Source organism: Pleurodeles waltl, chromosome 3_1 (genome assembly GCF_031143425.1).
Source record: "Pleurodeles waltl isolate 20211129_DDA chromosome 3_1, aPleWal1.hap1.20221129, whole genome shotgun sequence".
NCBI classification, from domain to species: domain Eukaryota; kingdom Metazoa; phylum Chordata; class Amphibia; order Caudata; family Salamandridae; genus Pleurodeles; species Pleurodeles waltl.
Window position 1 is genome coordinate 1,172,573,548 of NC_090440.1, and position 26,633 is coordinate 1,172,600,180.

Below are 26,633 nucleotides of genomic sequence, written 5' to 3' on the forward strand. Positions count from 1 at the left end.
GACAGTGTTGGCGATAATTTTGTAAATACAAGCACAAGTGCTCAAAATGTCAGGGTAAAGCATATGCTTACCCAGTGTGGACCACAGAATGGTGGCCAATCAGGTGGACAGTGACCCAGGACCTAGTGATTGCAGGAGGGGGCAAGAGAATCAGCCGGCTCTGATGGGTTCGGCAAGTGAACAAGAGTTGTTGGAGCATGTTTTTTCTGAGGGATCTCGTTTGTGTTATGAGGGGCCGTGTGGATGTCAATGTCCAGAAAATCTCAAGACTGATGAAGGAAGTGCATGAGGGAAGGATGGCAGGACCTTTGAAGGATTGGCCTATGGAGAACTTGAGGATTTCACCGATTGGTGTAGTGCCTAAGAAGGAACCAGGGGAATTTCGATTGATCCGCCACTTGTCTTAGCTGAAGGGACTGTCTGTAAATGAGTTTACCACTGAGGTTTGTAGCCGGCTGCTTTATGCGTTGGTAGACATGGCTGTGAAGCTGGTCAACCAACTGGGCCAGGGAGTGTTGATGGTGAAGTATGATGTAATATCAGCCTTCCGCCTTTGCCTATTCATCCGGCAGATTATGAGTTGTTGGGCATCCAGTTTGGGGGATGTTTTTTTTTGACAAGGCCCTGCCAATGGGTGGCTCAGTTTCTTGTTCTCTGTTCAAGGCTTTCAGCTCATTCTTACAAAATATTTTTGTTCATGTGGGAGGAAGAGACACTTTGACTCACTATTTGGACGATTTCTTTGTGGTTAGTTCAGCTGAGACCCAGGGATGTCAAAAGAGTTTGGATTTGTTTAATAACCTGATGCAAGAGCTGGGGGTCCCTTTGGGTCAAGAGAAAATGGTGGGACCGGTGCAGGTGATCACGTTTCTGGGGGAGGAGTTGGATTCCTTGAAAATGGAGATCAGGTTGCCAAGAGATAAGAAGCAATGCTGCCTTGAGTTGTTGGACAAAGCTTTGCAGAGAAGCAAGGTACAAGTGAAAGACATTCAGGTCCTACTGGGGCATTTGAATTTCGCTTGTAGGGCTGTTCGGATGGGGAGGACTTTCTGCAGGAGACTAGGGTGGATGCTCTTGGGTGTGGGCATTCCTCATCATCATCTCTGTTTCTCGGCTGGCATGAAAGAGGATTTGCGCCTTGGCACATTTTTATGAAGAAATTCAATGGCGTATCCATGGCAGAGCTGGGGGAAGAGATGGAGTGGTCTATCCAATTGTTCTCTGATGCTGCAGGAGGGCATGGTTTTGGTCGCTTTTGGAAGAACAAGTGGTGTGCGAAAGAGTGGCCAGAAGAGTGGAAGTGAGGAGGGCAGGAGTATTACTTTCCTTGAGTTTTTTCCCTCTAGTGGTAGCTGTCTATTTGTGAGGGTGATGGTTTGCTAACAAGCAGAGTTTGTTCAGTGTAGATAAAATGTCTGCGGCACAGATGGTTAACCGCCAATCTGCAAGGGACCAAATGGTGTGGAAGTAGCGTGTTTTTGTCCTGGAATGCTTGAGATGGAATGTTGCATATATTGCACGTGACAGGATTGGGTAATGAAATTGCTGATGCTCTTTCTTGTTTTCAGTGGGCCAGGGTCTATGGGCTTGCACCATGGGCAGACGAAACTAAAATGGAGATATTGGCACATCTTTGGGCGATCAGTGAGACCATGTGAGACAGTTGCTTTTGGGCTCTCTTTTGGGGTCTATGAGACTGGCATACCAGCTAGCGTGTGATGAGTTTCTGCAGTCTGGGGCAAAAAGGCGCAGTGACGATGAGGGTGGGTTATCGCGGCGAAATGAAGTGGCAACTTTCATAATAAATCTGATTGATAAGGGGTTATCGATGGTCACCATTGCAGGTAAGTTGGTGGGATTGTGTTTTTCTGGAAACTGTTTTGGGGTTATGAACCATCGGCAAGGGAGATGGGTAGAAGGAAGCTTGAAGGATGGGCTTGTGAATGGGGTAAAGGTATGAGAGTGCAGAGGCCTCTCACAGTGGATATATTGAAGAAGGTCATATTGGCACTACCGAGCATATGCAACAATGAAGAGGAGGCACTGTTATTTTCCGTCATTATAGTGTGGCTCTTCTTTGGGGCTTTTTGGGTCACGGAGGTGGTGGGATCCAAAGCACGGGAAGGCGTTTGGTGGGGGGATGTGAGAGTGCTTCCCTTGTCTGTACAGGTATGGGGACTGAGTTCCAAAACAGACCAGTCAGACAGGGGTATGTGGGTCAAGATGGGGTCCGCACCCAGATCAAGGTACCTGCCCACGTGTGAGGTGGCTAGCACCGTGCTAGTGTGGAATGAGGAAGGGGCTGATTTTTCGCCACGAGGATGGTGTGAATTTTCCAGAAGCGCAGGTTTTGGGGGTATTGTGTAAAGCGAGCGCTCGGGTTTCTGGGTTACAGGATGCATGAATTCAGAACCCATTCATTTCTTATCAGTATGGACACTGCAGCAGAAGCACGAGGCTGATCAATGGCAGATATTAGGAGGGTGGGGCGTTGGCACTCAGATTGCTACAAGTTCTACTTGTGGGCAGGTTGGGTGTTTGGCAAACACCATTAGCATGAGTTTGTTTTACCCTAGAATGCATTTCGGGCCCAGTGAGAGGCCATATTGAGGTTTTGATACGTAGCCATTCCTACGTGTAGTGAGCAGCAACACACACTGACACCAGGAAGGGAGGCTGCCAGCTGGGATTGCCGGACAAAAGGACGGAAAGGCAGCATGCAATGGCACAAAAATTGCTACCAAAGTTAAATGTTCTAATCAAGGGTACGTCTCATCTGGATATATTACTCCTGCACCTGGGAGAAAATGACCTAATGATGATGAAAGTTTTGGCACCATTGAAAGTGGTAAAAAACTATTTGGTTTTTCCTTGAGCACCAGGATATCAGATACAAATCTGTGGTATTTTTCAGGGAAGACGGGCTGCATCTTTCAGTGCTTTCTTGTGGAAGTATACCTTATGCAAATACGGGGTTTCATAGAGGACTTGTCACATCTGCTGGTTGGGATGTAAAGGAGAAGAGTTAGGGTTGGGGTTTATCGAGGGGACAGAAAAACTCAGTGAGTTTTTCTGGTGGCAGTGTTTTGGTAGGTTTAACTAGTTGGCCAATTAAATACATAGTTGAGAATGTGGAGGGCTAATCGAATTGAGGATCGGAACAAAGTCAACAGCAAGTTCTAGAGACAAGAAGTGGGAGATGCAGTGTTATGAGTGGTGTTTGGAAGTTTGATTGACATGATTGGAAAGGAATCATTAGAGGAGGGGGCAGGATAGTTATGGTTATGTATGGTGAGGACAGGAGAATACTAGGATGTAAGGCATTGGAGCCAGAGGTTGTATTAATTTGAGGAATGCACCTGTCTCATTAAAGCAGCCTTTTACACACTAATGGGAGTCAGTGGTTATTGGATGCGCCGTCCCGCCTGACAGCCGAAGCAAGTGTCGATTTCCGGGGCAGAGGCCACAGTGTCCACACAAGTAGGATCTGGCAGAAGAATGCCTACTAACCTAAAGAGGAGCATGAGATTGTGTAAAGCTCATAGGCTGCACAAACGTAGACAGTAAGAGACTGGGGAGAAGGCTGCAGGCAATATTGGAGTGTATGCAGGAGCTAGAACAGAAGCTGCCTGATAGTCCTGACACCCAGGTCACCGGCGAAGCTTCAAAGGCAAGGCGAACCATGTGGCAGGAAACCTTTGAGAAACCAGGGAGATTGGGGGGTGAGGGAAAAAACAACGGCTTCTAGGGAGTCCCTAGAGAAAAATAGCAGCTCATTTTGACTCAGCGGGTGAGAAACATATATCGGGACCAAGTGATTACTCTGAAATAATATCCCCGTTAAAAAAATAACCAGATACTCATCTTGCTCCGATGAGAGTAGAAATTTGGTCTCAGGAGAGGGAAGACAGGTAGACCTGGTATTGATTTACTAGAAACAGCGTGATGGTGAAAATCAGTAATCCTTCTGGGCTAACACCCCGAAACAAAAATAGAAATAAGGGAGACGTGAGAGGAGGTTAAGTCCTTCACTGACCTCATATTTCAAAGTTATGAAGCTAAAAAGAAAAGAGGAGCTTTGGATATTTCATAGATTCACTTGCTTGAATCAGAATAGTATTGTTACAGAAAGCAGAACTCCCTATAGTTGTACATACATTATACTGTGAGGAGAGGAAATGGAGTGTATTTTATGGTGTGGTTGTATGACCTCATCGTGTAATACACTTACAAACCCCATTAGGTCCAGTAGGCTTTGTCTGTCCAACCCTCAGCTGAACCCTGAGAGGCTGTGACACTGAGCAGCAGGGCTTAGACAGAGGCACTAGTGTAAAACATTTAAACAGCTCCAAAACAATTGAAGAAGAAATCAATATGACACTCAGGAAATCTGACACCAATTGCTAAAAATCCTCTGTATTTTTATATAAATGTAGACCCTAAAATGAAAAAGAACTGCATGGGCTTCCAGAAAGATGGGTTTTGCAAGTAATAATAAATCAAAGCATTTTTTATTGAACTGCAAACAAGCCTTGGCAATTTCAATGAATTTGACAGAAACATTTTCAGGAAAAACTGGGATGTGTTAATGAGATCAGGTAGACGTACTTGGGGTGACCAACTTCAGCAGGGAGCTAGTCAGGGAGACCAGCAAGGTCCTTAGAAACTGGTACTTCCACAGAGGCAGCAGTCTTCCAGTAGTTTCAAGCTCTTTTTCCGCATTGCAATGGATCCTATGGAGTGGTCCCGACTCAAGGGATGAAGGATGTCGAAGATGCTCTAAAGATGTTGTGGATGCAATGTGGTTGACAGGAGTCTTCGTGCAGGCACTCCTTGGTCCAGAAAGGTGGTGCTTGGGGGTCCTGGTTGCAGGGTTCCTCTCAGGTCTGGCCTAGGTCCAGTCACCCAATGTCGTGGTTCAGGCCAATCCTTCCTGTGTTGATTATTCGCCTTCAGAGGGTTCCAGCATCTCTCCAATAGCACTAAAGAGCTCAACGAACTTGAGTGCAACTCTGTGTGTCGGGTCTTAGTCCTTGGTATGCCTGGCGGCAGTGGTAGCAGCTTTTGGGCTACAAACTTGCCCCAACAGGTTTCTTCAATTGTTGTGTACCGGTGCTGTGAACAGGAGGCCAGTTGGCTGGCCCTTGAAGTCTCTTAGCTTTGCTGCGCTCTGGAGACCGCTTCTCGTTAAACAAGACTCGGCAAGCACAGACCCTTCCTTAGCTAGCTACCAGGTGGAGACTCCCTTTGCTGGTTCCCTGGTGCAGCAGGACAGTCTTCCTCCAGTCCTTCTTCCAGACAGTAGAGATCTGAAGTCTGGGTTCCTTAAATGCTTGGAAAATGCCCTTACGGGAGGATGTGGTTGCGCTACCAGGTTCCCTCCCACCTGGTGATCACTTCCTGTGGAGTGTGGCCTCTGGCTATCCCAGGATGCCCCATTCTGCCACTTCCAAGATAGCAAGACCCCTCTCTCGGTGTTCAGACCTTCCAAACCCACCCCTGGGATGTGGCTACCTCAGGGCTACATGCCTCAAGGGACCCCGGTTTGGCAAATGGTTTCACCTCTCTGCTTCCAATGCCAGTCTGTCTGCATAAATAAAGGGGCAACCCTCCTCCCTAGTGTGACACATTTGCCCTTCAAATGCGGCTTCTCCTATGAAGCCTGCCTTTTGGGGCAAATACCCAAGTGGCTTCCAATCACTGTTCTCCTTCCTGAGAGTTGTTGACACATCTCTCTAGGAGGGCACAAAGCTGTCTTGTGGAACCGGCTCCATTTGTGCCCAGAAAGGCACAGGAGTTTCAAAGGCAACAAAATGGCAGCTTTGTTTAAGCTGCACACTGCACCAAGTTACATTATTTCAACTTAAGTTACAAGTTGTGCTTAACGTAACAAATTGTTTGATACCTTGAATGGTCCACTTTGGTCACACTGCTCAGGTGTTAGCACAGCTGAGGGGGTCAGCTGTAATCCTATACCCGTCAATTGGGTGACCAGGTCTTTCCACAGAAAAACTGTTTTTATGTGTTTACTGTCAGGACATGTAAACTACATGTCCTGCCCTTGTCATATGTTGCACCCTGTCTTAGGATTTGGTAGGCCTGTCAGAGGGGCAACTTACACAGATTTACAGGGGAAGTAGTGGCTTTGTCATTGCTTTCAATGGCAAAGTCAGGCTAGCAGTGCACGACTTCTCTGCCCATCAGACTGGGGGACTCGTTTTACTTGGGTTACCTCTAAAGTGGCACAATCAGTGCTGCAAGCCCAGGGGTATCCCTCTAATTTGCATGCCCTGGGTACTAGGGTACCATATAGTAAGGACTTGCAGGTAAGTTAGCCATTTCCAGCTGGGCACAGCCAATTCGACATGCATTTTAGGGTCAAGGCACTGGCACAGAGGTCTGTTTAGCAGGCCGCAGTGCACTCCCAAAGCCGAAAAACTAGCAGCATCAGACAAAAACTTGGAGGTGACGATACAAAAACAGGCATTTCCTTGCTATTACTTAATATACACCTAATGGCAATTAGTTCGAAAGTTTTTGTTAAAAAATGTATATAATAATCAAGATTCTCACTAAATATTTGTGACAAAAATTCTTGGTGCTCGCATGAAATACGCTGTGATAAAAACTCCTTCAGTGCATAACACACAATGCATATCCATAGCCAGTACAAATACAATAAATTATTTATTTTATGAGCTTGTAAGGTACAGTTGACTATGTTTCAATCCCTTATGGACACAGGATCATCATCAGGAAAGGGAGATGTGAAGAAAAAGCCAGCAAAAGAGTTGCTGTAAAGACAAGGAGACAAGAGTGATGACGTGCTTGAAATGAGGAAATAACTTACTTTCTTTTGAAGGTTAAAGTCATGCACAGTTCTTGGGTTGGGGTGGCATTGCTGGAGGTTGCTGCTGGAGTGGTGAAATCCATGATGATTGTGAAAATGTCTTTGCTGCTGTTCGAGCTGTTGTTGATACGGTTGGCTAGGGTTATTCTCTTGGTGTTCCTGATTTGTTGGAGATAGCTTGTCTGAATGGATTTGAACATGTTTTTGTCTGATTCTTCCTGGCTTATCCTCCATCTCCATTCTAGTTGTTTGCAGTACCGTCTGGTCAGTTCTTCAATGGTGGAGCCTCGACGAACAAATTATATACATTCAGTAACGCCTTATCTGGTACTCTATCAAGCCACAGATTCATTACCTTAGAATATTCCCCAGGCTTCAGAATGGATCTGGAAGTTTATGAGCAGTACTCCTGTGAGCCGGTAAGTGGCGTCATTGGACTGCACATTGACCGCGCTGGAAATGATGTGCGTGGGACCCATACAGGCGCCATCCTGGTGTGCGGACGTCAGTTACTTTCACAATTTCCCATGCTAGGAACGCGGAGCCATGATAAGAACTTACCCCTGGTGTGAAATACTAAGGTCCTCAAAAGGGTGCCTGTTTTACACTACAGTTGGCTTGCAGAGTGGGGAGAATCTGTAAGGAATCTGCAGCTAGACAGAGTTTACACCAGAGAAGGCGTTACCAAAGGTAAGTAACTTGTTCATCTGATAGAGACTTCTAGCCGCAGATTCCTTACCTTAGAATAGAATAGAAGCAATGGCTCCTCGGAGGTGAGTCTGCAAAGCTAATTTAAACCAAAAACCCTGCAGGATCAAACAGGTGAAGCGACTGTTGTGAAAAACGTTGCTGTCCAGATCAGATCAGATTTGAGGACCGATGGACAAGCTCAATAGCTCGGGATACCAGACTCTCCGAGCCCAGTCTGAAGGCACAAGAATAACTTGGGTACAGTTATTCCTGATCTTCTTCGGGACTCTGGGCAGGAGGGGTATAGGTGGAAAGGCGTACATGAGGCTGGAGGTCCACTTGAGATTAAAAGTATCTCAGGGAGAGTCGCCTTGAGAACTCCAGTGTGCCAAACTTCAGACATTGCGCGTTCTCGGTGGTGGCAAACAAATCTAACCAAGACTCTCCTCATTGCTGAAGAGGCCTTGCATCACCTATGGGGTGGAGATGACATTCGTGATACGCTAGGCATCTTCTGCTGTGTTTGTTGGTCCTGGTGTTCAGAGAGCCGGCAAGGTGCTGAGCCACCAGGGAAATGTCCTCACATTCCAGCCATTTCTGTAGACTCTCAGGTTTTCTTGACAAAAGGTCAATGACCCCCTCCACCCTGTTTGTTGTAGTACCACACAGCAGTGGTGTTGTCTGTGACTACCTGCACCAGCCTTCCATTGATCGAAGGTAAAAAGACTTTTGATGCCAAGGGAATCATCTGAAACACCAATAGAATTATGTGGAGCCAGAGTCCTCTGATCTCCACCTCTCCCATTTGGTTGCCCAATACCAGAAGTGACACATCTGTCACCAAAGTCAGCTCTGGTTTGGGAAGGAAGAGAGGTGTGCTGCTGACCCAATCACAGTTCGTCAGCCTCCACTGCAGATCTTTCTCAGTTCCTTTCAAGATCTGGACCATGTCAGTGAGATATACCTGATGCTACGCCCACTGGGACTTCAAGTCCCACTGCAGAGCTCGCATAGGCTAACAGGCATGAGTTACAAGCAGGTTGCAGGAACCCATAAGCCCCAACAACCTCAGGGTCATTCTCACTGAAATCCAGGATAGAGGCTGAAACATTGGTATCACAGCCTGAATAGCCTGGACTCGCCTCTCAGGAGGATAGGCCCAAAATAGCATTGTATCCAGAATAGCTCTGATAAAAAAGGGTATCTGAGAGGGAGTCAGATTAGAGTATGGCACGTTGATAGTGAATCCTAGTGAATGAAGAAGGTTCGCCATGGTCTGGAGGTGGGAGATGACTGCCTGGGTGAGACCACCTTCAACAGCCAATCATTGAGGTAGGGAAAGACTGGGACCACTGACCTCCGCAGATGAGCTGCAACCACCACTATCACTTTAGAGGGGCACTGACAAGGCTGCAGGGGAGCACGACAAACTAAAAGTGTTTGCAACTTACCGTGAACAACAGGTAACGTCTGTGGGCAGGCAGTATGGGGAAGTGGAAATATGCCTCCTGCAAGTCCAGTGCTACCATCCAGTCTCCTGGGTCCATAGCAGATAGAACTTGTGCAAGCATCTTAAATTTCTCCTTCAGAAGTCGCAAGTCTAGGACAGGACAAAAACCTCTGAATTCTTGGCCACCAGAAAGTAGCTAGAATAGCAACCATGACTGACTACTGATGCCGGCACCCTCTCTATGGCTTCCTTTGCTAAGAGAGCCAGCACTTTCTGCCAGAGCAAGGAGAGGTGGTCCTCTGTCAGCCAGTCTAAGTGGATGGCATGGATCGAGGAGTTGTTACAAAGGGAAAGGAGTAGCTTCTCTGGACCTCAGTGCTGCCCTCATCAAGATCTAGGACTGAAGCTGAAACATCAGGACCATAGTCCAAAGGTCCTTGAACGTTTCAATGGAAGAAAAGAACTGAACTGCATCATGTCCTTGACAGCTATAAAAGGAAGTCTCTGTGAAGACTTTAGGAGTGGCTTCAGCTAGTGGATCAAGAAACCCAGTGTTGGAAGGTTCGCTGTTATCTGGAGGTGGTCTATGACTGACTGTGACAAGCCCACTTTCAACAAACAATTGGCAAGGTAAGAGAAAATTGGTATGCCCAACTTCTTAAGTTGGGCAGCGACCACCACCAGAGGAAAGCTGGCAAGACTGAAGGAGAGCACAAGTAAACTGAAAATGTTATTGGCCAACCTTGAATTGCCAGTAATGTTTGAAGGACTGCGTGATGGGCACAGAAAACTATGTGTCCTGCAGGTTCTAGGCTGCTATCCAATCATGTGGATTCTAGGTAGGCAGAACCTGGGCCAGTGTGATCATTTAAATTTTTTCCTTATTTAGGAAGGTATTCAGAGGACACGATCTAAAACCAAAGATGGCATCTATCTTTCTTTGGCATGAGTAAATAGCAGGAGTAACGACCATTTGCTATTTCTACCAATGTTGGATCCTGCCTCCCACAGGGTAGTTGTGAACCACAACGGGCAAACTAAGGCAAATTGGAGGGTGATGCCAAAGGGGAGGGGAGCTGGGAAGATCGGTGCCCCTGGTGACCTGCGCCTTGCCTGCCTGATACCTGTAGCCACAAAATGACTTGGGTAATTGCAGTGGGGTTCAGGGGTCCTGGCACTACCTATACCCCAACCTTCTGGAGTAGACTTGCTATGGCTGAATCTGATGAGGAGACTGCCTGGCAGTGGTCAAAAGGCCCAAAGCACATGCCGTGGCCTGAATTAGCTTTAGGTTTTCAAGGGCAGAATCATCTTTTTCACCAAATAGGTAGGATCTGTCAAAAGGCAGTGCTACAAGAGAACCCTGCACAGCTAAAAAAAATAATAATAGGGATCTCATATGGTGACGGAGAAGCACACTAGTGCTGACTGCTCCACCAAAGCAACCTATAGTATCCAGACAAGCACAAATCATATATTTGGCTGCATCCTGACAATCTTGAATGGTTTGAGCCAATGAGGCTCTAAACTCTTCTGGGAATGTTAGTGAGATTACACTGGCCATGTCCACGATGGTGTTTAAATAGAGGAAGAGAACATTAATTTTCCTCAATCCTTTTCGACTCCCTGTCTGGGCTAAGGTGAGGGGTCATTGGGAGGAATGAATTAGGATTCACCTTGCTGGAGGAAGCTTGGACAACCAAACTTTTAGGGGTAGGATGTTGAGTAAGAAAATCAGGGTTGCCATTCGCCGGTATGTGTCACCTGGCCAACTGTCTGTTCACCGGTGGGGAAGGGTACAGCTTAGATCAAGTGCCTATAAGAGTTTCAGCTATGGCTGAATGGGAGTACGTTATCAGAGTAAGCAGGCCCAGGTTGGAGAACATCTGTAAGGATATTTGTCTTAATTTCAATAGAAGTAGGTCGAGGACCTCAGCAGCACGCCTAATTATCTCAGCAAAGGAAGCACTCTCTTCCGTTAGAGGCCCAAGGAAGATAATCAACCTTGGGCCAGGGAAGTACTGGGCAGTCGGCCAGTGCCTGATGGGCTGGTCCGACAGGTGTGTGTGGAACATTTTTGGGGTTTTAGTGGGCCTGTTAAATGGTCTTCTGGGTTGGTTTCTACTATTGATTTCCCTGATATTAAAACAATCATTGCCTGCAAATCCAATGCATCTTTCATACCTTGCAAATTAGTTATAAAGCACATTTTTTGAAAATTTTAAATGTCCTCAATTTGCAAACATGGGACACTATTTTAGATATCTAATTCACTTTTATTTTGGTATTTGGGTCTATTTTCTGTCCCAGTCCAGCCAATTTTTGGGGCCCAATGATGAAGCTGGAAGAATGCCAAAAATTTGCAGCATGGCCTCCTTAAAGGTTACAACCTGCTGCTACATCGCTCACGGCTGGGAGAACTGGGGATGCACTTGGATCAACTGCAAGATCAGAGCCTCAATCAGGGACCAGGAGCGAAATTTAGTGCCACTTTAACCCTTGCGACTTCTCTTTAGAGAGTGGTGGGGACTTCGAGTTCTTGTGTTCCGCTTCAATTTGTACTTTGAACATGAAGACCTGTCACAAGATTGGCCTTGAGAGTGGGAATGGGTCCACCCTCTTGACTCAGGACTTAAAGTGGGGTCTGTGACTTATTTCGATGATCAGCAACTAACAGCTTTGCTTCACAGTCTTCAATCACCTTTGGTCGTGAGAATACACACTTCATGACTTGGAGTCATGCCCAGAGTTCATCCCCTTGTGCCAGTCTGTATATTGACATTTGTTTGGCAGTCAGAGCATGGTTTAAATGCTGTCGTTTTAGGAGGGGATAATGTTCCCCTGCACACTGGATTTCAATTTGAAAAAGTTGCCAATACATTGAAAAAGTGTGCAGAGCTCCGGATTAATGCTTGAAGGCATGTAAAAAAGGAACTGATTTTGGCACGGAGGTTCGGCACTTATATGGGGACTATGCTCCGTCACTTACGGGCGGACCAAGACCAACGTGGATTCATACTGTGCAAACTAGCAGCATGCAGGAGCACTGCCAGCCCCAGGAAAGTTTTCTAAGGTGACGAAGCAGCGGTGCGATTTAGCCATCAGAAATTCCATATCCATCTTCCTGGATGTCATCTCTGGTTCAACAACCTTTTACACTTGAAAGTACCATACTTCAACCCAATCAGCCCCTCCACACACAGATAAGGTAACTAAAAAACAACCTTGCTTTCTTTAAGATCGAAAAAACGTGGTCCTTTGAATGCTCGCGCCCACCCAAGTAACCTCTTAGCAACATCAAGAGCACACTTGTCAACCACAAGACTAAGGGAGGCACTATACAAAGGAGGACAATACCTTTTACAGACAATAACTTTACAGCTTTTCAGGTAAAATAAAATTACATAAAGCTCTATGACTCTCATATACCCTTTAAATACAAACATGTAAATGAGCAGAAGCACATTGACTGTGTGACAGGCAATGTATCAGGATCTCACTCAATCTTCCTGCAAAGAACAACTATAACCACACACTTCTAAAACAAAACATGCAGGTTCGACAGTAATAGATTCAGACGAGAGTGCCATTTTGCCACAATAGTGGAGGATGCATATTATACAAGTGCCTAAAAACATAACATAACACGGGGAAGACAGGACTAAAATCCGTCTTTTCTTTCCAGCGTGCTCACTTCAGTGTAAATGGAGGGAGGGTGTTTCTGGTGGTAAGGCTGAAGGGCTAACCTAACCTCCTCAGGGAAATTACTTTAGTCTTCTTCAGGGGAATGACATCGAGTGTTGACTATTTTTACAAAGTGGCAAAGCTACGATTAGATGTGAAGATTTAAACCTACCCACTGGACTACATATAACAGTGGGCATTCGGAGGTGATGTCTGCCCACTAAAGTAAATTACCCACCTTCTGGAGGGTCATGTCAAGTATTTTTCCTAATACTGTTTAAATTGAAGTTTGTTAACCTTGGCACTCTCGTTGTACAATTTACTAACCATGGGTAGTGATCATGAGCCCTCAGTGCTACACAACTCAATTTCCGGACAGATTTAGATCTGTTAAACCATGTGTAGTGCTTTCCTCTTATCTAGTTTCTAAGCACTAACATAACACAACAGAAATGCACTTCTGAGGTCAAAGAAGACTTTTATTGTTGTTAATTCTTCCCCAACCACAATATTTATGAATGACGAATTAGTAGCTTTCAAGTCCGCGTTAATCAAACAAAATATATCAGTTTGCAATATACACAGCAGGTTATATTTATAAGATATTGAATGCAAAGCAAAACAAATACTTCACCGTGTGGGAAACTATTTACAGCTTCATCTTTCTAAGGTCTGCAAGCTGATGACCCCCTGTCAGCCGCGAGAAAGAGATTCATCTACCCACACGGGATTGCTGGCAGCTGGCGCCAAGCTCCAGCACGAGGTCCGGCAGATTCGAATCTGACTCTCTGCAGCCTGTTACATTTGTTACAAAGGTGTGCCCCCTCCTCTAAGACCTGGGAAACTGAGCAAGCCTTTTGGAGACTGGCCAGGTCTCCAAGACTACTCCTGTTCCCAAGCTCAAGCGAAGAAAAACAACACCCATGTACTCTCTCTTATCATGTCTAGTCTACTGTGAGAAAAACATCTTGGTTCTCTGGTGCAAAAACACAGCTTGGAAAAATACAGCTTGGATTCTCAACTGCAATGTCTAACTCCACGTTAAAGGCAATAGGCAGCTAACCTAGATATCAAATGCAATGTCATGTTAAAGGCAATAGGCAGCTAACCTAAATATCAAATGCAATGTCTAGTGTCATGTCAAAGCCAATAGGCAGCTGAGCTGAATACAAAATGCAATGTATAATATCATGTCAAAGCCCATAGGCAGCTGAGCTGAATACAAAATGTAATATATGATATCATGTCAAAGCCAATAGGCAGAATATCTAATAGCATGTCAAAGTCAATAGGCAGCTAAACTGAATACATCATGTCAAAGTCAATAGGCATGCAATGTCAAAGCCAATAGGCGGCTAGACTGGATACAGCATGTCAAAGCCAATAGGCAGAATACAGAATGTAATGACTAATGCAATGTCAAAGCCCATAGGCGGCTAAACTGAATACAGAAAGTAATGGCTAATGCAATGTCAAAGCCCATAGGCGGCTAAACTGAACAAAACATACAATGTGAACATTGAGCAACTAATATGCGCAGTGGTGAAACACAAAGTCATTGGTCAAAACAAAATTTAACAAATGGCAGTACATTCCGCCCTTTGACCAATGAATTTTTGTTTCACATATCTCTTGTTTCAAACAAAAACAAAAAACATCAGCACAAAAAAAAAAACATTATCAGCAAATCAGATTTGAATGATCAAAGCAATCCCTGTAAAGCAATAGAAGTGAATTAACACATTGATCTCATAACCTTTCACATCAGATACATCTACATAGAAAAGACTGGGCAATTTTTGTACTCTGAATGAGTCTCTAATTCAACAGTGTTAGCAATTTGATGTGGCATGAGTTCTGCTCATGTAAAGGTGCACGGTCCACCTGAAAGGTTTGCTGGAAGATAAGCAAAAGTCAGAGTTCCATACGAGAGGGAAAAAAAAAAAAAACACAGCTTAGTTCCAGTGGAAGAATGCAATCAAACAAGTTGAACTTGAACTGAAGGCGCAGTTTGCGCAAAATGGATCCATGGTGCTGGCATTTTACTCAGCCAGGTTCAGGTTGGGGATTCGGACCCTTCCCCGACCCCACACGCACACACCGGAAGGGGGACCACACAGCACACTCAGGGACAGTGGCGAAACGTGGTAGGATCTGCAGAAGAAACAAGTATGACTTTTCTTGCAAATAACATTTTTCATTTAAACTGCACCCTTCCTCTTTCTTTCCCTGTTTTATAATCAGCAGGACGTTTTTGAGGCCCTTTGTTATATTTTCTGCAGGTTCTGGAGGATCACTTAGGGCTTCAGCCCACACATCAGCACTGAGGTTTTTATCTGCTGCGCCACAGCTTCCCTTTTCTTGCACTGTCAGAAGGGCTGGGGCAGACTCCTTCTTTAACAAACCTCCATTCACTGCACTTTTGCCAATTTGGGCCATTCTGTCTCCAATTTGTTTGAATGAATCAGATTCTTTTCTAGGTATCAGCATAATTTCGATTTTTCCTTGGTAATTTGCAGCAATCACTCTCCCTAAAACCTGATCAATTTGCCATTTCTGTCCTGGTAACTTTCCTCTCCCCAACTGCTCTGTGACTGCTTGCATGACAGATTGCTTTTGTGCGTGCTGCACAGTTTTTATCAAATCTAGGGGAATGTGCATCTCTCTCATCTCTGCCCACCTGTAAGTGGCTTTTTCTCTCAGCTGTTCACATTTCTGGGGCACCCACTTAGCCATCCCCACTAAGGCAGAATTCTGGGTGTACACTTCTCTCTCTGAATTTTTCTCATTTACATCTGCAAGGTAATTGAACCAGTTAGGTACAAGCCATGTGGCGTAAAAATGACACATCTCACGTAGCTCTTGCTTAGCAATGAACCAAAAATCAGCATAAAAATGACACATCTCACGTAGCTCTTGCTTTAAAATCTGACACACATTATACAACGCTGTTCCTTCTACTGTGCCAGAAAACAACATTTCAGTCAATGAATCATTAGTAAAACAAACATGCTTTTTATCTTCAGTGGACACGAGTTCAAATGGTGCACTCAACTTCATTGTTGACTCTTTTACCTGTGGTACTCTAGCGCTGTCTTGCAAGTACCAGATCCATTGTATGATTCTAGCTAGGGGCACTATTTTCTTTCCTTGTTCTTGAGTTACATGTACATAAGTATTTCCTTCTTGCACTGCGCAGAAACCTAAAGTCTGCATTATTTCATTTGCCAAATCACAAGCGCGCAACTGCATATCATTTTTCACAGTGACCATATCCAAAAGTGTTAGGATTTCTCTCAAATGAGGGCTATTCTTTTTCCAAAAATCAAACAAGCTAATGAAACTCGGTGTCTCTTCCTTTAAAACCTTTCTTTTTGCTTCATTCTGCAACAGTAACTCGTAAATCACATTCTGGTCTCTCTCGTCGTCTGTGTTATCAGTTAAGGAATGCATTTTGGCTGCCAAAAACCCTGGCTCACACGAAAACTCAGTGCAGCTCGGAGCTGTCTTAACCCCCTCATTACTGGAATGGGAAAAGAAAAATTCTTCTACAACAGCAGTTTTATAACTTTCAGAATTATTTTGAATTATTGTATCCTGGCTAATTTGCTCACGTAAATTCCTATTTTCATGTTCCAACTGCCTACATTTCTCCTGCATTTCTCTATAAGCAGATAAAGGTATCCAGACCTTTCTGTCATCATTACTTCCAAAAGACACATTTTCTACATATGTACAACAGGAATTATTTATCCAAGCACTATCAGGCAGTTTAACAACACATATGCCTTCCCCGACACAGAAAACAAGAGCCCACACAGCTCTGCTTGTTGACATAAGAACTGACCATCATTCTGTCGGTAAGGATTTGGATATGCTGACTGAAAGGAGAACACAAAAGCTTTAAGCACCAGCCTATAACTCATAGTTGGAGAAGGTTGATTTGGTATCTCTGCTTCACTGTAGATCAAAGGACGCTGATCTCCAGATCTTCCAGTTGTGCACTCCACCTCAAAGTGAAGGAATTGGTCAACACTGTCAACTGCTAGTGGAGGACAGAAGTATTTCCCACAGCTGAGGTTCTCCCACTTTGTCTACCACAGACGATGTTGTTTCCTCCAGGGTGATCTTGATATTTTCTGTCGAAGCACCCCAATATTGGACCCAGTGCAAGCAAAGGCACCACTGGAGGGCAGCTTGTGGCGAAACCACTGTCAGTAGCCAGTCATCAAGGTACAGGAATACCTAGATTCTTGTCACATGCAGACATGCTGTGATTATCAGCATCACCTTGATAAAGAACAGAAATATCTATGACTAGCCGAATGGGAGGACCTGAACATGGTAGTGGGTCAGGCCGACAACAAAACGCAGGTACTTCCTGTGTGACTACAGGACTAAAAAGTCAAAGTATGCATCCTGAGAGTCGAGGAACACCAACCAGTCTCCCAGGTCCAGGAGAACCTGTGCGTACATTTTGAATTTTGCCTTACATACCCTCATTCTTCTATACAGCCCTCCATACTTCTTGGGCACAATGAATAATATCTCTGCCCAATCACCTGTCCTGGTGCTTACTTTTGACAACAAAGCTATGACGTATTGTTGGACAATCAGACTGGGGGATGATGAGAGGACTGGGTGGAGAATATTATGGGAAAAGGAGGGCATAACCCATCTGCAGGAACCGTCCGTTGTGATGGCCTGCCAAGCATTCAAATTTTGTTACACACTCCCTTTCGCGGGCTGCGTGTGAACCTTTAGTGGAAAACTAAAGTGGTTTAAAGGGTAGAGCAGGAGAGTAGGAAGACAGCTGGTACTGACCCTGTTGGCTCTTGGCTCCACCTCAACCCCTGTACTACCATAGGAACTAGTTTGGTTGCTGGAATGGATGAGTGTTGGCACTGACAAAACAAATCAAAGCTCTGGAGTAATCTTGAAATCTACTGTGAGGCATTTGAAATGGACGGGCAGTAAAAACCAATCCTAGTGAACGGAGCTTTGGCCCACCCATGTTTAAGCCATTGAACGGCAGAGTCTGACTGTTCACAGAAGAGGTAAGACCCATCTAAGGGCATGTCTAATAAGTCCACCTAGACATCCCCCTAGAAGCCTGTAGAGTGGAGGCAGGCATAGAGTCTGGTGGCCTCTGAGTAGCCCGTGGACCTTGGTACTGAATCCAATTCATCACCATCGGCTCTCAGGATCTATTCTGCAGCATCTAGACCATCACACACCACTTCAAAAAAGGTGTCCTCACGATGGTCTGGAAAGCTAAGCACAATTATATGTAACCTTTCCCAGAGAGGATGGGTGCTTTTGACCAAAAGGAAGCTGGCATTAGTGTGCCTGAGAGACATACTTTTCAAAGAGAAAAACGTCCTCTCCATATTCTCTACCTTTTTAGACTCCTAGTCACAAGGTGCATTGAGAAATGACACTGGTTTCTGTTTCATGCAGGTGGGCCCTTTTACCACTAGGCTTTCAGACAATGAGTGAGCTAGTATCCCAGGGAGGCAGGCTAATGACATCAGGCAATTTGACAGCTCCCAACTGGGGGCGGGGGGGGAGGGAAGATGTCAAAGCCTAATTAAATGTGGTAAAGGCTCCTGTGAAGATGCAGCCAGTTGAGAAACTCCTCAGGAGACTTCCACTGCCCACTTAAGTACTGTAGTGTAAGAGGTGACTTCAGCAGAAGGTGGCCCTTAAGGGCAAATTCGACCTCCTGAGAATTATTCAGGCTGTCTGCATTTTTGTTAGAAGGAAGAAACAAGCTGGTCACCTTACAGCTGTCATTGTCATCATCGTCAATGACGTGTGGCACCTGAATATAGTAAGAGTCTAAGCCAAAGATGACATCCAAATGTTGAAGATATTCATCCCTAGGCAAAAAGCGGACTCTTCCTTGTAGTGGGCTTCCTCTACTAATCTGTGCCTCCTAGAACATACAAGAAAGGCCTTTGTTTGCTGGATAGGCTCCAAAGCCAAGGACTGGGCTGGCTGGGGCTGGTGATGTGCCCTGAGGAGGTCATCTGGCACAGGGGTAGAGCCAGCTAGGAGTAGTTCAGTCAGGTGTCCTGTGAGGTAACAGGCACTATGAACCCCCTCCTACGTGGCCGGGGTGACTGCAATGGCCGGCGCAGCAAACTCCGGATACACAGGAGGAAGGGTTGGCACTGGCGATAAAGTTGGCTCCAACGCCGGGGTGATCTCTACCAACTCTGGCACAGAGGAAGACTCAATTTTTCCAAGAGGTGAATGGCATGGGGACCTACCCGAAGAAGCCCATGTCTAGGTGTAAACGGCTCTCTCCTGCACAGTTTGTGTTCTTACTCCTCTCTTCCTTTTATTAATTCATAGAAGGGAAGACATGGGCTTGGAGTGCAACCAATGCTCAGTCTGGCATTCGTTGCCCATAAAAAATATTGCCTCCTGCTCCTTTATGGATTTAGAGTACATGACAGGATTTGAAGTCTGGCTTTTTAGGTGGAGACGTCGTCCTAGCATGTCATAAATTTAACTTTAGTAGAAAATATTCCACAGAGAGTTGCTCCAGATCCGGTTTAAAGGGCACAGGAAAAAAGGAACCAGAGTCAGGGCACCAGGGTAAAGCTGTATGGCTCCAGTGATGTTGTATCAAAGGCGCAACCTGACAAAAAGACAAAGCTGAATGTTACCTACTGGGTCTGGAGAGCTACTGCAATTTTACCAGATCTTTTCTGGTGCCTGGGGATATTAAAAATGTGCAAAATCTGCAGGCAGATATATACCTGAGAAAACGTAATGAAGGGGAAGCAGCCCTAACCATGACTCCCGAACAACAAAGTCGTGGACAACAAAAGCGGAACAACGCTTTTGTTAACCACGACTTCCTTGTTTGGTGCCTTAACCACGCATGTGCTGAACCACGCACATGCGTGGTTAAGGCACAGAAGAAGGGAGTGGGCTGAGGAGGACGACGTGATCAGGTAAGTGGGGCTGTTTTAGGGGCAGGGGGGTCGGGATATTTTTAGTTTTAGGGGGTCGGTGGTTTAGGTTTAGGGGTGGGGGGTTGGGGTATTTTTCGTTTTAGGGGCGGGGTGGGGGGTCGGGGTATTTTTAGTTTTAGAGGTGGCGGTCGGGGTGGTTTAGGTTTAGGGGCAGGGGAGGGTGAGGGGGGCACCGTGTTGTTCAAGCATGCATGATTCTAGCATGCGTTGTTCCAACATACATCCGTAATGAAGTGGTTTATTTAAAAAAAACTAGGGGTCCAAAGAAAATGAAAAACCTCAGAGCACACCAGGGAACATTCAAATTTTAATCTAATGTTCCTGTGACTTTTCCATCTTGAAAAATATCCATGACCTATGCAGACCTCCCTGTATGCATTTAGAGTTTGCCGATGCTAATTTAGTGCGTATTTGAAGTCACCAACTTTCACCCTATACTCTCTCGCTGTCACAGGCTCCTTTAAATCTGTGTAAAATTTGAAATGTGAATGTGGCCCTTTTTTTTTTTCTGACAATACAAAGATCTTGACAACTTTCTTTTTTTTTTAAATGTAGCAATCAATTGAAAAGCAATTTACATTTCATCATCATTCAAAATTCTATTTGTTATACAAGTTACTTACCTTTGGTAATGATATATCTGGTAGAGACATATTCTAGTTGCAGATTCCTTACCTTAGAATTTCCCCCAGGCGTCAGACTGGATCTGGAGATTATTCTTCGAGCAGTACCCCTGCGTGCCGTTAGGTGGCATCGGTCGACTCCACGGCTGTGGCTGGCATCGTGGTCGCCGTGATGACGATGTGGTCGTATATAGGCACCACCCCAGCACACTAACGTCAGTTTCTTTTCATGACTTTTCACGCCAGCAGTGCGGAGCCATGAGGAACACTGAGAATGGTGCGCCAAAACTAGGGCCCTTAAAGGGAAGCTCTTATCCCTAGAAATCAGTTAGCAGCGTCTGGAGGATAGGCGGGTCGGTAAGGAATCTGCAACTAGAATGTGTCTCTAGCAGAAATAGAGTTACTGAAGGTAAGTAACTTGCACATCTGATAGAGACTTCTATTTGCAGAATCATTACATTAGAATAGATACCCGAGAAATACCATCCTCGATGGTGGGCTGCGAACCCAGATCACACCAAAAAGACTTGCAGGACCGAATGGCCGAAGTAGCTGTCTCTGTGGACCCGACTGTCCAGGCAGTAATGCCTGGTGATCGTATGCAAAGCGCCCACGTTGCTGCTGAGGACTGGAACTCCACGTTTTAACGCTGTGGTAGCAGCAGTTGCTCTGGTTGAATGAGCATGCAAACCTCGGGGGTTGCTTTTTTGCCAAAGCGTAGCACATCTTGATGCAGAGGACTACCGAATGCGAGATGGTCCTCTTCTGCACCGCCCTTCCTTTCTTCACACCCACATAACTCACAAAGAGTTGACCGTCCACCCAGAAATCTTTTTAGCTAGAACGGCAACGCTCTTTTTGGATCCAAACGGTGGAGTCTCTCCTCCTCATGAGAGGGATGTGGAGGTGCATAAAAAGTAGGCAAGGTGATTGATTGGTCTATTTGAAAAGGTGTCACCACTCTGGGATGGAAGGAAGGAAGCTGTGGTTCAAAGCACCACCTTGTCAGGTTGGACTGCTAGGAATAGTGGCTTTAAAGAGATAGCTTGGAGCTCACTCACTCTGCGAGCAGAGGTGATGGCAATCAGGAAGGCAGTTTTAAGGGTCAACAGCCACAAAGGACAGTTGTGGAGCGGCTCGAAAGGAACACACATGAGGTATGCGAGAACCAAGTTCAAATCCCACTGGGCCATTATGAACTGAATAGGCGGTAACAGATGTGTGAGGCCTTTGAGAAACCGCCCAACAATGGGAGATTTGAACAGAGAAGGTTAGTCTGTTAGCCTTAGAAAGACAGAGATGGCAGAAAAATATCCCTTGAGGGTACCCAGTGCAGAGCCCTGCTGGGCAAGAGAGATAATAAAAAGAAGAACCTCTGACAGAGGTGCAGAGAGGGAATTAACTGACTTGTTAAAACACCATGCCACAAATTTCTTCCAATGACAGGCATATACTGTTTTGGTGGAGGGACCCCTGGCTGCCAAGATGACATTACAGACTTCGGATGGAAGGTCAAAAGCTGTCAACTGCCGCTGCTCAATCTTCACGCAAAGAGGCGGAGGCTGGACAGGTTCGGGTGAATGACAGTCCCCTGCTGCTGCAACCGAGGATCCTCCCGAAGGGGCAGTCTGATCAGAGGATCGATGGCTAAGCTCAAGAGCTCAGGATACCAGACTCTTCGTGCCCAGTACGGAGCCACCAGGGTTACTTGGGCCCGGTCATGACTGGTCTTCTTCAGAACTCTGGGCAGAAGTGGTATTAATTGGCAGGAAGGTGTACAGGAGGCCTGAGCTACACTTGTGATAAAAAGCGTCGCAGAGCGAGTGCAGCCTTGGAAACTCCAGCATGCAAAACAGCTAACATTGCGCGTTTTCTGCGGAGGCGAACAGATCCAACCAAGGCTCTTCCCATTGCTTAAAGAGACCATGCGCCACCTCCGGATGGAGAGGCCATTTGTGAACGACTATGCATCGATGGTGAGTTCATCTGCCCGGACGTTCAGAGAGCCCGCAACATGTTGAACCACCAGGGAAATGCCCTGGCGTTCCAGCCATGTCCAGAGGCAAAGAGCCTCTTGACAAAATGTCCACGACTCCAATCAATCAATCAGTAATTTGTTAAGCGCTACTCACCCGGAAGGGTCTCAAGGCGCTGGGAGGGGGTGGGGGTAGTGCTACTGCTCAAAGAGCCAGGTCTTGAGGTGCTTCCTGAAGGTCAGAAGGTCCTGGGTCGGATATAGGTTGACGGGGAGGGAGTTCCAGGTTTTGGTGGCAAGGTGGGAGAAGGCTCTGCCGCCAGTTGTGGTACGGTGTATGTGGGGGACGGTTGCGAGGGCGAGGTTGGCAGAGCAGTGCTGCCGTGTCGGGATGTGGAAGTTGAGATGCTTGTTGAGGTAGGCCGGTCCGGCGTCGTGGAGAGATTTGTGAGCATGAATCAGGAGTTTGAAGACGATCCTTTTGTTGACGGGGAGCCAGTGGAGGTCTCTGAGGTGGGCTGAGATGTGTTTGTGGCGAGGGAGGTTGAGGATGAGTCGCGCTGAGGCGTTCTGGATGCGCTGGAGTTTCTTTTGGAGCTTGGCCGTTGTTACCGCGTAGTGGGTGTTGCCGTAGTCCAGTCTGCTGCTGGCAAGGGCATGGGTGACCGTTCTTCTGGTTTCCACGGGGATCCATCTGAAGGTCTTGCAGAGCATGCGAAGGGTGTTGAAGCATGAGGATGAGATGGCGCTGACTTGCTGGGTCATAGAGAGCGAAGAGTCTAGTATGAAGCCGAGGTTGCGTGCGTGGGTGGTGGGCATTGGGGAAGACCCCAGAGTGGCAGGCCACCAGGAGTCATCCCATGCTGATCTGTTGGGGCCGAAGATGATGATCTCGGTCTTCTCAGAGTTCACCTTGAGGCAGCTTGCTTTCATTCAGTTGGTGATGGCGTGGAGTCCGGTGTGGTGGTTGTTCTTAGCGGTTGCGGGGTCCTTCGTGAGAGAGAGGATGAGCTGAGTGTTGTCTGCGTAGGAGACGATGTTGAGGCCGTGGGATCGGATAATGTTGGCGAGCGAAGCCATGTAGACCCCACTCGCCCTGCAATTTGCAGTACCACATGGCAGTGGTGTTGCCGGTGAACACCTGCACCACGTTCCCTTTGAGAGAGGGAAGGAATGCTTTCAATGTAAATCGGATCGCCCCGAGAGCCAAAAGGTTGATGTGGAGCCCAAACTCCACCGGAGACCAGAGGCCTCTGATCTCTGCCTCTCTCATGTGGCCGCCCCATCTCAAGTGTGACACATCTGTCACTACTGTGAGATCTGGTTGGGGAAGGGAGAGGGATCTGCCGTTGACCCAATCTGGATTCGACAACCACCACTGCAGGTCATTCGCAGTTCCCTCCGAGATCTGAACCATGTCAGAGAGATTCTCCTGATGCTGCACCCACTGGAACTTCAGGTCCCACTGCAGAGACCGCATGTGCCACCTGGCATGTTGGACCTGCAGGATGCAGGAGGCCATGAGGCCTTAAAGTCATTCTCACCAAAATCCAGGATAGAGGCTGAAACATCGGCATCATAGCCCAAATATACTGGACTCGCTTTTCAGGACCCTAAACCCAAAACTGCACTGTGTCCAGAACAGCTCCGATGAAAGGGTACATCGGAGAGGTGTGACTTTGGAACATTTATAGTGAACCTTAGCGAGTGCAGAAGGTCCGCCATAGTCTGGAGGTGGGAAACAACTTTCTGAGGCAAGTCTGCCTTCACAGCCAGTTGTTTAGGTGGGAGAAAACTGGAACCCCTAACCTGCGCAGAGCAGCTGCAACCACTACCATCACTTTCGTGAACACCCAAAGAGCGCTGGTAAGGCCAAAGGGGAGCACGGTGAACTGAAAGTGTTCATGTCCTACCACGAATTGCAAGTAACGTCTGTGGCCCGGCAGGACAGGAATGTGAAATAGGCGTCTTGCAAGTCCAACGCTACCATCCAGTCTCCAGGGCAGAAAGGACCTGAGCTAGGGTTAACATCTTTAATTTCTCCTTCTTGAGTAGGAGGTTGAGGGACCCGAGATCTAGGATAGGGCGAAGGTCCTTTTCTTTTTTGGGGGACCAGAACATAGAGGGAATAACAACCACGACCTACCTTTGGCGCAAGGACCTTCTCTATAGCTCCCTTGGCCAGGAGAGCCTTGATCTCCTCGCGGAGAAGTTCCACATGATCCTCCGATAGATGATTGTATGATGGTGGCATGACTGGAGGAGAAGTCTCGAAGGGGAGCGAGAAGCCCCTTTGGACAATTTGCAACACCCACCTGTCCATGGTAATGGATTCCCAGTGGGGCAGTGTAGGAAAGTACCATCTTTCTTGGCATGTTACCCCCATTACACGTGTGCACTACATATAGGTCAATACTTATTTGGAGCTTCACAATGGTAACTCTGAATATGGTCATGTAAGGTGTCTAAGATCACCCCCATTCCAAAACTGGTATTGGGGAGCCAATTCCATGCATCCTAGGGGCTTCATCAGGGACCCCCAGTACTGCCAAACCAGCTGCTGCCACCTCACAGACAGGGTTCTGCCCTCCTGGGGTCTGGGCAGCTCAGTCCCAGGAAGGCAGAACAAAGCATTTCCTTTGGGAGCAGGGTGTTACACCCTCTCCCTTTGGAAATATGTGTTACAGGTTGGGGAGGGGTAGCCTCCCCAGCCTCTGGAAATGCTTTGAAGGGCACAGATGATGCCCTCCTTGCACATACCGGTTCAGGGACCCCTTGTCCCTGCTCTGGCACGAAACTGGACAAAGGAAAGGGGAGTGACCAATCCCCTGTCCATCACCACCCCAGGGGTGGTGCCCAGAGCTCCTCCAGTGTGCCCCCAGACTTCAGCCATCTTGCTTTGTAAAGTGTAGGGGCACTCTGGATGGCTCTGAGTGGCCAGTGCCAGCATGTGACGTCAGAGACCCCTCCTGATAGATCCATACGTGATAAGGTAGCCAATCCCCCCTCTCAGGGCTATTTAGGGTCTCTCCTGTGGGTTCTCTTCAGATCCTACTTGCATGTTTCCAGCAGGAATCCTCTGCAACTTCTACTACATCCCCTGACCTCAGATCAACCGCAGCCTGCTCCAGGAACCACTGTAACAGCAACAAAGTATCCAGAAGGGATACTTTTTCTCTGCAACTTCAGCTCCAGCCAACAACTGCAACAGTTTCCACAGTGTGCATGCTCTGAGGACTCCCTGTCTTCACCCTGCACCAGAAGGACCAAAGAAATCTCCAGTGGGGTGACGGAGTCACTTCCCTTCTGAAGCAGGCACCTTCTAAGTCGACGACTGGTTCTCTTGGACTCCTCTCCTAGCAACGAACATGCTCCTTGGAACACAGAGGGTGGACCCCATCGACACAGACTGTCCTGTGGTCCTGCTGTCCCAATTTTGAGGTGGTAAGACCTTGCCTTCCCCCAGACCGACAGTACCCCTGTGTACGGCGTATTCTTCACCCCCTGAGGCCTCTGTGCACTATTTGCAAAATTCCTTTGTGCACAGCCTGGGTCAGGTCCCCTGAACTCTATCCTGGGACGCTCAACTTGCTGAGTTGATATCCAGAGGTGTGGGACCTTCCTTTGTAGTGCTGCACCAACCACATTTTGCACCTTGTTTGTCCCCATGTCCTGGGACTTCCGTGGGTGCTATCTGGTGCTCTGATGGCTCTCTGAAGTGCTGAGATCCCCCTCTTCCTCCTCACACAGAGTTGAGGCCCCCAGGTCCCTCCTGGATCCAGAGAGCACCCACTTGACGCAAAACGCAACTTTGCCAGAACCAAGGCTTGTTGGAGGAATCCAGCACCAAAACACACCTGCATACAACCTCTCGACGTGGGACAACCAGTGCATCATGCAGGAACCCGCTGACATCTTCCTAGGGTGCATTTCTGCAGTCTTCGTCCAACTGGGGACTCTTCTTCTGCACCCTCATCTGGGTTGGCAGGGGCTCCTGTCCTTCCTGGAACTTCTTTCGACTTCTGGACTTGGTCTCCTTCCTTTGCAGGTCTTCAGGTCCAGGAATACACCATTTGTTGTTTGCAGACTTGGTTGGTTCTTGCAATAACTCTAATCACGACTTGTAGTGTGTCCTAAGGAAACTTGCAGTACTTTAAGCATGCTTTTCTGGGATCTGGGGTGGGGTAATTTACTTACCTGTACTGTATTCTTACTCTCCCAGCGATTCTGCACACGTTACTCTTGTCTAGGGGGAAATTTGTGATTCGCATTCCACTTTCTTAGTATATGGTTTCTGTTGCCCCTAGACCCATTTTTTTATCCTATTGCATTCTATAGCATTTCCTATTGTTTGCATTGTTCTATGACTATT